Here is a 13715-nt window from a genome sequence, read left to right as displayed (position 1 = left end):
CACACCCACTATTTTGGTCATTTATAAGTTGTATTGGAACAAACTGAAATGTCTGAACCAACTCACTCCACCTTCCCACTGACCATACAAGGTTTTTGTGAGAGCGACCAGATTTTACTGTCCATATCTCCACATAACCACTGACTTTGTTTTGGGGAGTTGGAAGAACATCATCGGTAGACCCAAATTTGATGTGATTTGGATCCAATACCCATGAGTCTTGTCTGTCTTTAGTTGACATCTCACCATTTCTCAAACTGTCTAGGTGTGTTTGAAACAGCTGAACATTTTTTTACTTGTTCAAGCTCACCTTGAAGTTGATCCAAAAGCTAGCACAGTAGACCAGTCCACAATGCCATGTAGAGCACTTGTGAGGTGTAGTAGTCGGTGTTACTTATTCTACCACCTTCCAGTGCCAAAGTCAAGCAAATTTCGAGTCGTTTTAGCTGTATACAAGTATACTGTGACACAAAATGACACTGTAACAATTTCAGAGGATATATACATTTAGAGGTAAATTATTCAGTGTTTTTATAAATGGTGTGACTTTTGGGTGATATAATATATCAGTGCTGCATTAGCATAGTTAAATACCTACCAGACGGTGCAGATGTGGTTGTGTGTATGTGAATGGGTGAGCCCTTCATGATGACACATAACTATAATGCTTACAGGTAAGGCTCCATAGCTCAGTGGTTAGAGCACTGGTCTTGTAAACCAGGGGTTGCGAGTTCAATTCTCGCTGGGGCCTTTAGGAACTTTTGAGGTCAGAAAAGAGGACATCCAAAGAAAGGTCAGTCTACAAACAAACCGGCATAGTATAAAGTATGAAAAGCTTGCTTACAATAGTAAGTGAATTATAAGCAGAATGCTGTTCATTGGGTGCAGTTGTCCGCACTCTCCATGCATGATCGGTGTCACCTGTTCAACAATATCATGATGCATCTGCCCAAATAATCTGTCTTCTTCTTGACTTCAACCAAAGATTATCTCTTTCACCTTCTTCTGATAACTCTCGTTTTGCTACTCTTAGCCAATACCCTGCATAATACAATATCATAGTCATAGCCTTCCCACAACTGCCTGTAATTGGTCCAAAGGTTTGACCTATCCAAACACGTGTTTTCACACAGCAAAGAAATTCAACCATAGACTTAGACCTCCTGTTTTGGTAGGACCAAATTTTGGTTCTTTGGTCTAAAACGTCCAGCGCAACTTTCACACCCACTATTTTGGTCATTTATAAGTTGTATTGGAACAAACTGAAATGTCTGAACCAACTCACTCCACCTTCCCACTGACCATACAAGGTTTTTGTGAGAGCGACCAGATTTTACTGCCCATATCTCCACATAACCACTGACTTTGTTTTGGGGAGTTGGAAGAACATCATCGGTAGATCCAAATTTGATGTGATTTGGATCCAATACCCATGAGTCTTGTCTGTCTTTAGTTGACATCTCACCATTTCTCAAACTGTCTAGGTGTGTTTGAAACAGCTGAACATTTTTTGACTTGTTCAAGCTCACCTTGAAGTTGATCCAAAAGCTAGCACAGTAGACCAGTCCACAATGCCATGTAGAGCACTTGTGAGGTGTAGTAGTCGGTGTTACTTATTCTACCACCTTCCAGTGCCAAAGTCAAGCAAATTTCGAGTCGTTTTAGCTGTATACAAGTATACTGTGACACAAAATGACACTGTAACAATTTCAGAGGATATATACATTTAGAGGTAAATTATTCAGTGTTTTTATAAATGGTGTGACTTTTGGGTGATATAATATATCACTGCTGCATTAGCATAGTTAAATACCTACCAGACGGTGCAGATGTGGTTGTGTGTATGTGAATGGGTGAGCCCTTCATGATGACACATAACTATAATGCTTATAGGTAAGGCTCCATAGCTCAGTGGTTAGAGCACTGGTCTTGTAAACCAGGGGTCGCGAGTTCAATTCTCGCTGGGGCCTTTAGGAACTTTTGAGGTCAGAAAAGAGGACATCCAAAGAAAGGTCAGTCTACAAACAAACCGGCATAGTATAAAGTATGAAAAGCTTGCTTACAATAGTAAGTGAATTATAAGCAAAATGCCGTTCATTGGGCGCAGTTGTCCGCACTCTCCATGCATGATCGGTGTCACCTGTTCAACAATATCATGATGCATCTGCCCAAATAATCTGTCTTCTTCTTGACTTCAACCAAAGATTATCTCTTTCACCTTCTTCTGATAACTCTCGTTTTGCTACTCTTAGCCAATACCCTGCATAATACAATATCATAGTCATAGCCTTCCCACAACTGCCTGTAATTGGTCCAAAGGTTTGACCTATCCAAACACGTGTTTTCACACAGCAAAGAAATTCAACCATAGACTTAGACCTCCTGTTTTGGTAGGACCAAATTTTGGTTCTTTGGTCTAAAACGTCCAGCGCAACTTTCACACCCACTAATTTGGTCATTTATAAGTTGTATTGGAACAAACTGAAATGTCTGAACCAACTCACTCCACCTTCCCACTGACCATACAAGGTTTTTGTGAGAGCGACCAGATTTTACTGCCCATATCTCCACATAACCACTGACTTTGTTTTGGTGAGTTGGAAGAACATCATCGGTAGACCCAAATTTGATGTGATTTGGATCCAATACCCATGAGTCTTGTCTGTCTTTAGTTGACATCTCACCATTTCTCAAACTGTCTAGGTGTGTTTGAAACAGCTGAACATTTTTTTACTTGTTCAAGCTCACCTTGAAGTTGATCCAAAAGCTAGCACAGTAGACCAGTCCACAATGCCATGTAGAGCACTTGTGAGGTGTAGTAGTCGGTGTTACTTATTCTACCACCTTCCAGTGCCAAAGTCAAGCAAATTTCGAGTCGTTTTAGCTGTATACAAGTATACTGTGACACAAAATGACACTGTAACAATTTCAGAGGATATATACATTTAGAGGTAAATTATTCAGTGTTTTTATAAATGGTGTGACTTTTGGGTGATAGAATATATCACTGCTGCATTAGCATAGTTAAATACCTACCAGACGGTGCAGATGTGGTTGTGTGTATGTGAATGGGTGAGCCCTTCATGATGACACATAACTATAACACTTACAGGTAAGGCTCCATAGCTCAGTGGTTAGAGCACTGGTCTTGTAAACCAGGGGTCGCGAGTTCAATTCTCGCTGGGGCCTTTAGGAACTTTTGAGGTCAGAAAAGAGGACATCCAAAGAAAGGTCAGGCTACAAACAAACCGGCATAGTATAAAGTATGAAAAGCTTGCTTACAATAGTAAGTGAATTATAAGCAAAATGCCGTTCATTGGGCGCAGTTGTCCGCGCTCTCAATGCATGATCGGTGTCACCGGTTCAACAATATCATGATGCATCTGCCCAAATAATCTGTCTTCTTCTTGACTTCAACCACAGATTATCTCTTTCACCTTCTTCTGATAACTCTCGTTTTGCTACTCTTAGCCAATACCCTGCATAATACAATATCATAGTAATAGCCTTCCCACAACTGCCTGTAATTGGTCCAAAGGTTTGACCTCTCCAAACACGTGTTTTCACACAGCAAAGAAAGTCAACCAGAGACTTAGACCTCCTGTTTTGGTAGGACCAAATTTTGGTTCTTTGGTCTAAAACGTCCAGCGCAACTTTCACACCCACTATTTTGGTCATTTATAAGTTGTATTGGAACAAACTGAAATGTCTGAACCAACTCACTCCACCTTCCCACTGACCATACAAGGTTTTTGTGAGAGCGACCAGATTTTACTGCCCATATCTCCACATAACCACTGACTTTGTTTTGGGGAGTTGGAAGAACATCATCGGTAGACCCAAATTTGATGTGATTTGGATCCAATACCCATGAGTCTTGTCTGTCTTTAGTTGACATCTCACCATTTCTCAAACTGTCTAGGTGTGTTTGAAACAGCTGAACATTTTTTGACTTGTTCAAGCTCACCTTGAAGTTGATCCAAAAGCTAGCACAGTAGACCAGTCCACAATGCCATGTAGAGCACTTGTGAGGTGTAGTAGTCGGTGTTACTTATTCTACCACCTTCCAGTGCCAAAGTCAAGCAAATTTCGAGTCGTTTTAGCTGTATACAAGTATACTGTGACACAGAATGACACTGTAACAATTTCAGAGGATATATACATTTAGAGGTAAATTATTCAGTGTTTTTATAAATGGTGTGACTTTTGGGTGATAGAATATATCACTGCTGCATTAGCATAGTTAAATACCTACCAGACGGTGCGATGTGGTTGTGTGTATGTGAATGGGTGAGCCCTTCATGATGACACATAACTATAATGCTTACAGGTAAGGCTCCATAGCTCAGTGGTTAGAGCACTGGTCTTGTAAACCAGGGGTTGCGAGTTCAATTCTCGCTGGGGCCTTTAGGAACTTTTGAGGTCAGAAAAGAGGACATCCAAAGAAAGGTCAGTCTACAAACAAACCGTCATAGTATAAAGTATGAAAAGCTTGCTTACAATAGTAAGTGAATTATAAGCAAAATGCCGTTCATTGGGCGCAGTTGTCCGCACTCTCAATGCATGATCGGTGTCACCGGTTCAACAATATCATGATGCATCTGCCCAAATAATCTGTCTTCTTCTTGACTTCAACCACAGATTATCTCTTTCACCTTCTTCTGATAACTCTCGTTTTGCTACTCTTAGCCAATACCCTGCATAATACAATATCATAGTAATTGCCTTCCCACAACTGCCTGTAATTGGTCCAAAGGTTTGACCTCTCCAAACACGTGTTTTCACACAGCAAAGAAATTCAACCAGAGACTTAGACCTCCTGTTTTGGTAGGACCAAATTTTGGTTCTTTGGTCTAAAACGTCCAGCGCAACTTTCACACCCACTATTTTGGTCATTTATAAGTTGTATTGGAACAAACTGAAATGTCTGAACCAACTCACTCCACCTTCCCACTGACCATACAAGGTTTTTGTGAGAGCGACCAGATTTTACTGTCCATATCTCCACATAACCACTGACTTTGTTTTGGGGAGTTGGAAGAACATCATCGGTAGACCCAAATTTGATGTGATTTGGATCCAATACCCATGAGTCTTGTCTGTCTTTAGTTGACATCTCACCATTTCTCAAACTGTCTAGGTGTGTTTGAAACAGCTGAACATTTTTTGACTTGTTCAAGCTCACCTTGAAGTTGATCCAAAAGCTAGCACAGTAGACCAGTCCACAATGCCATGTAGAGCACTTGTGAGGTGTAGTAGTCGGTGTTACTTATTCTACCACCTTCCAGTGCCAAAGTCAAGCAAATTTCGAGTCGTTTTAGCTGTATACAAGTATACTGTGACACAAAATGACACTGTAACAATTTCAGAGGATATATACATTTAGAGGTAAATTATTCAGTGTTTTTATAAATGGTGTGACTTTTGGGTGATATAATATATCACTGCTGCATTAGCATAGTTAAATACCTACCAGACGGTGCAGATGTGGTTGTGTGTATGTGAATGGGTGAGCCCTTCATGATGACACATAACTATAATGCTTACAGGTAAGGCTCCATAGCTCAGTGGTTAGAGCACTGGTCTTGTAAACCAGGGGTTGCGAGTTCAATTCTCGCTGGGGCCTTTAGGAACTTTTGAGGTCAGAAAAGAGGACATCCAAAGAAAGGTCAGTCTACAAACAAACCGGCATAGTATAAAGTATGAAAAGCTTGCTTACAATAGTAAGTGAATTATAAGCAAAATGCCGTTCATTGGGCGCAGTTGTCCGCACTCTCCATGCATGATCGGTGTCACCTGTTCAACAATATCATGATGCATCTGCCCAAATAATCTGTCTTCTTCTTGACTTCAACCAAAGATTATCTCTTTCACCTTCTTCTGATAACTCTCGTTTTGCTACTCTTAGCCAATACCCTGCATAATACAATATCATAGTAATAGCCTTCCCACAACTGCCTGTAATTGGTACAAAGGTGTGACCTCTCCAAACACGTGTTTTCACACAGCAAAGAAATTCAACCAGAGACTTAGACCTCCTGTTTTGGTAGGACCAAATTTTGGTTCTTTGGTCTAAAACGTCCAGCGCAACTTTCACACCCACTATTTTGGTCATTTATAAGTTGTATTGGAACAAACTGAAATGTCTGAACCAACTCACTCCACCTTCCCACTGACCATACAAGGTTTTTGTGAGAGCGACCAGATTTTACTGTCCATATCTCCACATAACCACTGACTTTGTTTTGGGGAGTTGGAAGAACATCATCGGTAGACCCAAATTTGATGTGATTTGGATCCAATACCCATGAGTCTTGTCTGTCTTTAGTTGACATCTCACCATTTCTCAAACTGTCTAGGTGTGTTTGAAACAGCTGAACATTTTTTTACTTGTTCAAGCTCACCTTGAAGTTGATCCAAAAGCTAGCACAGTAGACCAGTCCACAATGCCATGTAGAGCACTTGTGAGGTGTAGTAGTCGGTGTTACTTATTCTACCACCTTCCAGTGCCAAAGTCAAGCAAATTTCGAGTCGTTTTAGCTGTATACAAGTATACTGTGACACAAAATGACACTGTAACAATTTCAGAGGATATATACATTTAGAGGTAAATTATTCAGTGTTTTTATAAATGGTGTGACTTTTGGGTGATATAATATATCAGTGCTGCATTAGCATAGTTAAATACCTACCAGACGGTGCAGATGTGGTTGTGTGTATGTGAATGGGTGAGCCCTTCATGATGACACATAACTATAATGCTTACAGGTAAGGCTCCATAGCTCAGTGGTTAGAGCACTGGTCTTGTAAACCAGGGGTTGCGAGTTCAATTCTCGCTGGGGCCTTTAGGAACTTTTGAGGTCAGAAAAGAGGACATCCAAAGAAAGGTCAGTCTACAAACAAACCGGCATAGTATAAAGTATGAAAAGCTTGCTTACAATAGTAAGTGAATTATAAGCAGAATGCTGTTCATTGGGTGCAGTTGTCCGCACTCTCCATGCATGATCGGTGTCACCTGTTCAACAATATCATGATGCATCTGCCCAAATAATCTGTCTTCTTCTTGACTTCAACCAAAGATTATCTCTTTCACCTTCTTCTGATAACTCTCGTTTTGCTACTCTTAGCCAATACCCTGCATAATACAATATCATAGTCATAGCCTTCCCACAACTGCCTGTAATTGGTCCAAAGGTTTGACCTATCCAAACACGTGTTTTCACACAGCAAAGAAATTCAACCATAGACTTAGACCTCCTGTTTTGGTAGGACCAAATTTTGGTTCTTTGGTCTAAAACGTCCAGCGCAACTTTCACACCCACTATTTTGGTCATTTATAAGTTGTATTGGAACAAACTGAAATGTCTGAACCAACTCACTCCACCTTCCCACTGACCATACAAGGTTTTTGTGAGAGCGACCAGATTTTACTGCCCATATCTCCACATAACCACTGACTTTGTTTTGGGGAGTTGGAAGAACATCATCGGTAGATCCAAATTTGATGTGATTTGGATCCAATACCCATGAGTCTTGTCTGTCTTTAGTTGACATCTCACCATTTCTCAAACTGTCTAGGTGTGTTTGAAACAGCTGAACATTTTTTGACTTGTTCAAGCTCACCTTGAAGTTGATCCAAAAGCTAGCACAGTAGACCAGTCCACAATGCCATGTAGAGCACTTGTGAGGTGTAGTAGTCGGTGTTACTTATTCTACCACCTTCCAGTGCCAAAGTCAAGCAAATTTCGAGTCGTTTTAGCTGTATACAAGTATACTGTGACACAAAATGACACTGTAACAATTTCAGAGGATATATACATTTAGAGGTAAATTATTCAGTGTTTTTATAAATGGTGTGACTTTTGGGTGATATAATATATCACTGCTGCATTAGCATAGTTAAATACCTACCAGACGGTGCAGATGTGGTTGTGTGTATGTGAATGGGTGAGCCCTTCATGATGACACATAACTATAATGCTTATAGGTAAGGCTCCATAGCTCAGTGGTTAGAGCACTGGTCTTGTAAACCAGGGGTCGCGAGTTCAATTCTCGCTGGGGCCTTTAGGAACTTTTGAGGTCAGAAAAGAGGACATCCAAAGAAAGGTCAGTCTACAAACAAACCGGCATAGTATAAAGTATGAAAAGCTTGCTTACAATAGTAAGTGAATTATAAGCAAAATGCCGTTCATTGGGCGCAGTTGTCCGCACTCTCCATGCATGATCGGTGTCACCTGTTCAACAATATCATGATGCATCTGCCCAAATAATCTGTCTTCTTCTTGACTTCAACCAAAGATTATCTCTTTCACCTTCTTCTGATAACTCTCGTTTTGCTACTCTTAGCCAATACCCTGCATAATACAATATCATAGTCATAGCCTTCCCACAACTGCCTGTAATTGGTCCAAAGGTTTGACCTATCCAAACACGTGTTTTCACACAGCAAAGAAATTCAACCATAGACTTAGACCTCCTGTTTTGGTAGGACCAAATTTTGGTTCTTTGGTCTAAAACGTCCAGCGCAACTTTCACACCCACTAATTTGGTCATTTATAAGTTGTATTGGAACAAACTGAAATGTCTGAACCAACTCACTCCACCTTCCCACTGACCATACAAGGTTTTTGTGAGAGCGACCAGATTTTACTGCCCATATCTCCACATAACCACTGACTTTGTTTTGGTGAGTTGGAAGAACATCATCGGTAGACCCAAATTTGATGTGATTTGGATCCAATACCCATGAGTCTTGTCTGTCTTTAGTTGACATCTCACCATTTCTCAAACTGTCTAGGTGTGTTTGAAACAGCTGAACATTTTTTTACTTGTTCAAGCTCACCTTGAAGTTGATCCAAAAGCTAGCACAGTAGACCAGTCCACAATGCCATGTAGAGCACTTGTGAGGTGTAGTAGTCGGTGTTACTTATTCTACCACCTTCCAGTGCCAAAGTCAAGCAAATTTCGAGTCGTTTTAGCTGTATACAAGTATACTGTGACACAAAATGACACTGTAACAATTTCAGAGGATATATACATTTAGAGGTAAATTATTCAGTGTTTTTATAAATGGTGTGACTTTTGGGTGATAGAATATATCACTGCTGCATTAGCATAGTTAAATACCTACCAGACGGTGCAGATGTGGTTGTGTGTATGTGAATGGGTGAGCCCTTCATGATGACACATAACTATAACACTTACAGGTAAGGCTCCATAGCTCAGTGGTTAGAGCACTGGTCTTGTAAACCAGGGGTCGCGAGTTCAATTCTCGCTGGGGCCTTTAGGAACTTTTGAGGTCAGAAAAGAGGACATCCAAAGAAAGGTCAGGCTACAAACAAACCGGCATAGTATAAAGTATGAAAAGCTTGCTTACAATAGTAAGTGAATTATAAGCAAAATGCCGTTCATTGGGCGCAGTTGTCCGCGCTCTCAATGCATGATCGGTGTCACCGGTTCAACAATATCATGATGCATCTGCCCAAATAATCTGTCTTCTTCTTGACTTCAACCACAGATTATCTCTTTCACCTTCTTCTGATAACTCTCGTTTTGCTACTCTTAGCCAATACCCTGCATAATACAATATCATAGTAATAGCCTTCCCACAACTGCCTGTAATTGGTCCAAAGGTTTGACCTCTCCAAACACGTGTTTTCACACAGCAAAGAAAGTCAACCAGAGACTTAGACCTCCTGTTTTGGTAGGACCAAATTTTGGTTCTTTGGTCTAAAACGTCCAGCGCAACTTTCACACCCACTATTTTGGTCATTTATAAGTTGTATTGGAACAAACTGAAATGTCTGAACCAACTCACTCCACCTTCCCACTGACCATACAAGGTTTTTGTGAGAGCGACCAGATTTTACTGCCCATATCTCCACATAACCACTGACTTTGTTTTGGGGAGTTGGAAGAACATCATCGGTAGACCCAAATTTGATGTGATTTGGATCCAATACCCATGAGTCTTGTCTGTCTTTAGTTGACATCTCACCATTTCTCAAACTGTCTAGGTGTGTTTGAAACAGCTGAACATTTTTTGACTTGTTCAAGCTCACCTTGAAGTTGATCCAAAAGCTAGCACAGTAGACCAGTCCACAATGCCATGTAGAGCACTTGTGAGGTGTAGTAGTCGGTGTTACTTATTCTACCACCTTCCAGTGCCAAAGTCAAGCAAATTTCGAGTCGTTTTAGCTGTATACAAGTATACTGTGACACAGAATGACACTGTAACAATTTCAGAGGATATATACATTTAGAGGTAAATTATTCAGTGTTTTTATAAATGGTGTGACTTTTGGGTGATAGAATATATCACTGCTGCATTAGCATAGTTAAATACCTACCAGACGGTGCGATGTGGTTGTGTGTATGTGAATGGGTGAGCCCTTCATGATGACACATAACTATAATGCTTACAGGTAAGGCTCCATAGCTCAGTGGTTAGAGCACTGGTCTTGTAAACCAGGGGTTGCGAGTTCAATTCTCGCTGGGGCCTTTAGGAACTTTTGAGGTCAGAAAAGAGGACATCCAAAGAAAGGTCAGTCTACAAACAAACCGTCATAGTATAAAGTATGAAAAGCTTGCTTACAATAGTAAGTGAATTATAAGCAAAATGCCGTTCATTGGGCGCAGTTGTCCGCACTCTCAATGCATGATCGGTGTCACCGGTTCAACAATATCATGATGCATCTGCCCAAATAATCTGTCTTCTTCTTGACTTCAACCACAGATTATCTCTTTCACCTTCTTCTGATAACTCTCGTTTTGCTACTCTTAGCCAATACCCTGCATAATACAATATCATAGTAATTGCCTTCCCACAACTGCCTGTAATTGGTCCAAAGGTTTGACCTCTCCAAACACGTGTTTTCACACAGCAAAGAAATTCAACCAGAGACTTAGACCTCCTGTTTTGGTAGGACCAAATTTTGGTTCTTTGGTCTAAAACGTCCAGCGCAACTTTCACACCCACTATTTTGGTCATTTATAAGTTGTATTGGAACAAACTGAAATGTCTGAACCAACTCACTCCACCTTCCCACTGACCATACAAGGTTTTTGTGAGAGCGACCAGATTTTACTGTCCATATCTCCACATAACCACTGACTTTGTTTTGGGGAGTTGGAAGAACATCATCGGTAGACCCAAATTTGATGTGATTTGGATCCAATACCCATGAGTCTTGTCTGTCTTTAGTTGACATCTCACCATTTCTCAAACTGTCTAGGTGTGTTTGAAACAGCTGAACATTTTTTGACTTGTTCAAGCTCACCTTGAAGTTGATCCAAAAGCTAGCACAGTAGACCAGTCCACAATGCCATGTAGAGCACTTGTGAGGTGTAGTAGTCGGTGTTACTTATTCTACCACCTTCCAGTGCCAAAGTCAAGCAAATTTCGAGTCGTTTTAGCTGTATACAAGTATACTGTGACACAAAATGACACTGTAACAATTTCAGAGGATATATACATTTAGAGGTAAATTATTCAGTGTTTTTATAAATGGTGTGACTTTTGGGTGATATAATATATCACTGCTGCATTAGCATAGTTAAATACCTACCAGACGGTGCAGATGTGGTTGTGTGTATGTGAATGGGTGAGCCCTTCATGATGACACATAACTATAATGCTTACAGGTAAGGCTCCATAGCTCAGTGGTTAGAGCACTGGTCTTGTAAACCAGGGGTTGCGAGTTCAATTCTCGCTGGGGCCTTTAGGAACTTTTGAGGTCAGAAAAGAGGACATCCAAAGAAAGGTCAGTCTACAAACAAACCGGCATAGTATAAAGTATGAAAAGCTTGCTTACAATAGTAAGTGAATTATAAGCAAAATGCCGTTCATTGGGCGCAGTTGTCCGCACTCTCCATGCATGATCGGTGTCACCTGTTCAACAATATCATGATGCATCTGCCCAAATAATCTGTCTTCTTCTTGACTTCAACCAAAGATTATCTCTTTCACCTTCTTCTGATAACTCTCGTTTTGCTACTCTTAGCCAATACCCTGCATAATACAATATCATAGTTATAGCCTTCCCACAACTGCCTGTAATTGGTCCAAAGGTTTGACCTATCCAAACACGTGTTTTCACACAGCAAAGAAATTCAACCATAGACTTAGACCTCCTGTTTTGGTAGGACCAAATTTTGGTTCTTTGGTCTAAAACGTCCAGCGCAACTTTCACACCCACTATTTTGGTCATTTATAAGTTGTATTGGAACAAACTGAAATGTCTGAACCAACTCACTCCACCTTCCCACTGACCATACAAGGTTTTTGTGAGAGCGACCAGATTTTACTGCCCATATCTCCACATAACCACTGACTTTGTTTTGGGGAGTTGGAAGAACATCATCGGTAGACCCAAATTTGATGTGATTTGGATCCAATACCCATGAGTCTTGTCTGTCTTTAGTTGACATCTCACCATTTCTCAAACTGTCTAGGTGTGTTTGAAACAGCTGAACATTTTTTGACTTGTTCAAGCTCACCTTGAAGTTGATCCAAAAGCTAGCACAGTAGACCAGTCCACAATGCCATGTAGAGCACTTGTGAGGTGTAGTAGTCGGTGTTACTTATTGTACCACCTTCCAGTGCCAAAGTCAAGCAAATTTCGAGTCGTTTTAGCTGTATACAAGTATACTGTGACACAAAATGACACTGTAACAATTTCAGAGGATATATACATTTAGAGGTAAATTATTCAGTGTTTTTATAAATGGTGTGACTTTTGGGTGATAGAATATATCACTGCTGCATTAGCATAGTTAAATACCTACCAGACGGTGCAGATGTGGTTGTGTGTATGTGAATGGGTGAGCCCTTCATGATGACACATAACTATAACGCTTACAGGTAAGGCTCCATAGCTCAGTGGTTAGAGCACTGGTCTTGTAAACCAGGGGTCGCGAGTTCAATTCTCGCTGGGGCCTTTAGGAACTTTTGAGGTCAGAAAAGAGGACATCCAAAGAAAGGTCAGGCTACAAACAAACCGGCATAGTATAAAGTATGAAAAGCTTGCTTACAATAGTAAGTGAATTATAAGCAAAATGCCGTTCATTGGGCGCAGTTGTCCGCGCTCTCAATGCATGATCGGTGTCACCGGTTCAACAATATCATGATGCATCTGCCCAAATAATCTGTCTTCTTCTTGACTTCAACCACAGATTATCTCTTTCACCTTCTTCTGATAACTCTCGTTTTGCTACTCTTAGCCAATACCCTGCATAATACAATATCATAGTAATAGCCTTCCCACAACTGCCTGTAATTGGTCCAAAGGTTTGACCTCTCCAAACACGTGTTTTCACACAGCAAAGAAATTCAACCAGAGACTTAGACCTCCTGTTTTGGTAGGACCAAATTTTGGTTCTTTGGTCTAAAACGTCCAGCGCAACTTTCACACCCACTATTTTGGTCATTTATAAGTTGTATTGGAACAAACTGAAATGTCTGAACCAACTCACTCCATTTTCCCACTGACCATACAAGGTTTTTGTGAGAGCGACCAGATTTTACTGCCCATATCTCCACATAACCACTGACTTTGTTTTGGGGAGTTGGAAGAACATCATCGGTAGACCCAAATTTGATGTGATTTGGATCCAATACCCATGAGTCTTGTCTGTCTTTAGTTGACATCTCACCATTTCTCAAACTGTCTAGGTGTGTTTGAAACAGCTGAACATTTTTTTACTTGTTCAAGCTC

General features: G+C 40.6%; 11 non-coding genes across 11 annotated transcripts; all 11 read left to right on the top strand.

Moving 5' to 3' along the window:
- Positions 1 to 678: 678 nt before the first annotated feature.
- Positions 679 to 751, top strand: trnat-ugu (transfer RNA threonine (anticodon UGU)). The gene has a single exon. It is a non-coding gene; the product is annotated as a tRNA-Thr (tRNA).
- Positions 752 to 1897: 1146 nt separating this feature from the next.
- Positions 1898 to 1970, top strand: trnat-ugu (transfer RNA threonine (anticodon UGU)). Its single transcript has one exon. It is a non-coding gene; the product is annotated as a tRNA-Thr (tRNA).
- A 1146-nt stretch (positions 1971 to 3116) lies between these two features.
- trnat-ugu (transfer RNA threonine (anticodon UGU)) lies at positions 3117 to 3189 on the top strand. Its single transcript has one exon. It is a non-coding gene; the product is annotated as a tRNA-Thr (tRNA).
- A 1145-nt stretch (positions 3190 to 4334) lies between these two features.
- trnat-ugu (transfer RNA threonine (anticodon UGU)) lies at positions 4335 to 4407 on the top strand. Its single transcript has one exon. It is a non-coding gene; the product is annotated as a tRNA-Thr (tRNA).
- Positions 4408 to 5553: 1146 nt separating this feature from the next.
- trnat-ugu (transfer RNA threonine (anticodon UGU)) lies at positions 5554 to 5626 on the top strand. Its single transcript has one exon. It is a non-coding gene; the product is annotated as a tRNA-Thr (tRNA).
- A 1146-nt stretch (positions 5627 to 6772) lies between these two features.
- Positions 6773 to 6845, top strand: trnat-ugu (transfer RNA threonine (anticodon UGU)). Its single transcript has one exon. It is a non-coding gene; the product is annotated as a tRNA-Thr (tRNA).
- A 1146-nt stretch (positions 6846 to 7991) lies between these two features.
- trnat-ugu (transfer RNA threonine (anticodon UGU)) lies at positions 7992 to 8064 on the top strand. The gene has a single exon. It is a non-coding gene; the product is annotated as a tRNA-Thr (tRNA).
- A 1146-nt stretch (positions 8065 to 9210) lies between these two features.
- On the top strand, positions 9211 to 9283 carry trnat-ugu (transfer RNA threonine (anticodon UGU)). Its single transcript has one exon. It is a non-coding gene; the product is annotated as a tRNA-Thr (tRNA).
- A 1145-nt stretch (positions 9284 to 10428) lies between these two features.
- On the top strand, positions 10429 to 10501 carry trnat-ugu (transfer RNA threonine (anticodon UGU)). The gene has a single exon. It is a non-coding gene; the product is annotated as a tRNA-Thr (tRNA).
- Positions 10502 to 11647: 1146 nt separating this feature from the next.
- Positions 11648 to 11720, top strand: trnat-ugu (transfer RNA threonine (anticodon UGU)). The gene has a single exon. It is a non-coding gene; the product is annotated as a tRNA-Thr (tRNA).
- Positions 11721 to 12866: 1146 nt separating this feature from the next.
- Positions 12867 to 12939, top strand: trnat-ugu (transfer RNA threonine (anticodon UGU)). Its single transcript has one exon. It is a non-coding gene; the product is annotated as a tRNA-Thr (tRNA).
- The last annotated feature ends 776 nt before the right edge of the window (positions 12940 to 13715 follow it).

The sequence above is a fragment of the Brachyhypopomus gauderio genome, chromosome 7 (assembly GCF_052324685.1).
Source record: "Brachyhypopomus gauderio isolate BG-103 chromosome 7, BGAUD_0.2, whole genome shotgun sequence".
Taxonomy (NCBI): Eukaryota; Metazoa; Chordata; class Actinopteri; order Gymnotiformes; family Hypopomidae; genus Brachyhypopomus; species Brachyhypopomus gauderio.
This window is presented reverse-complemented; position numbering and strand designations above follow the sequence as displayed.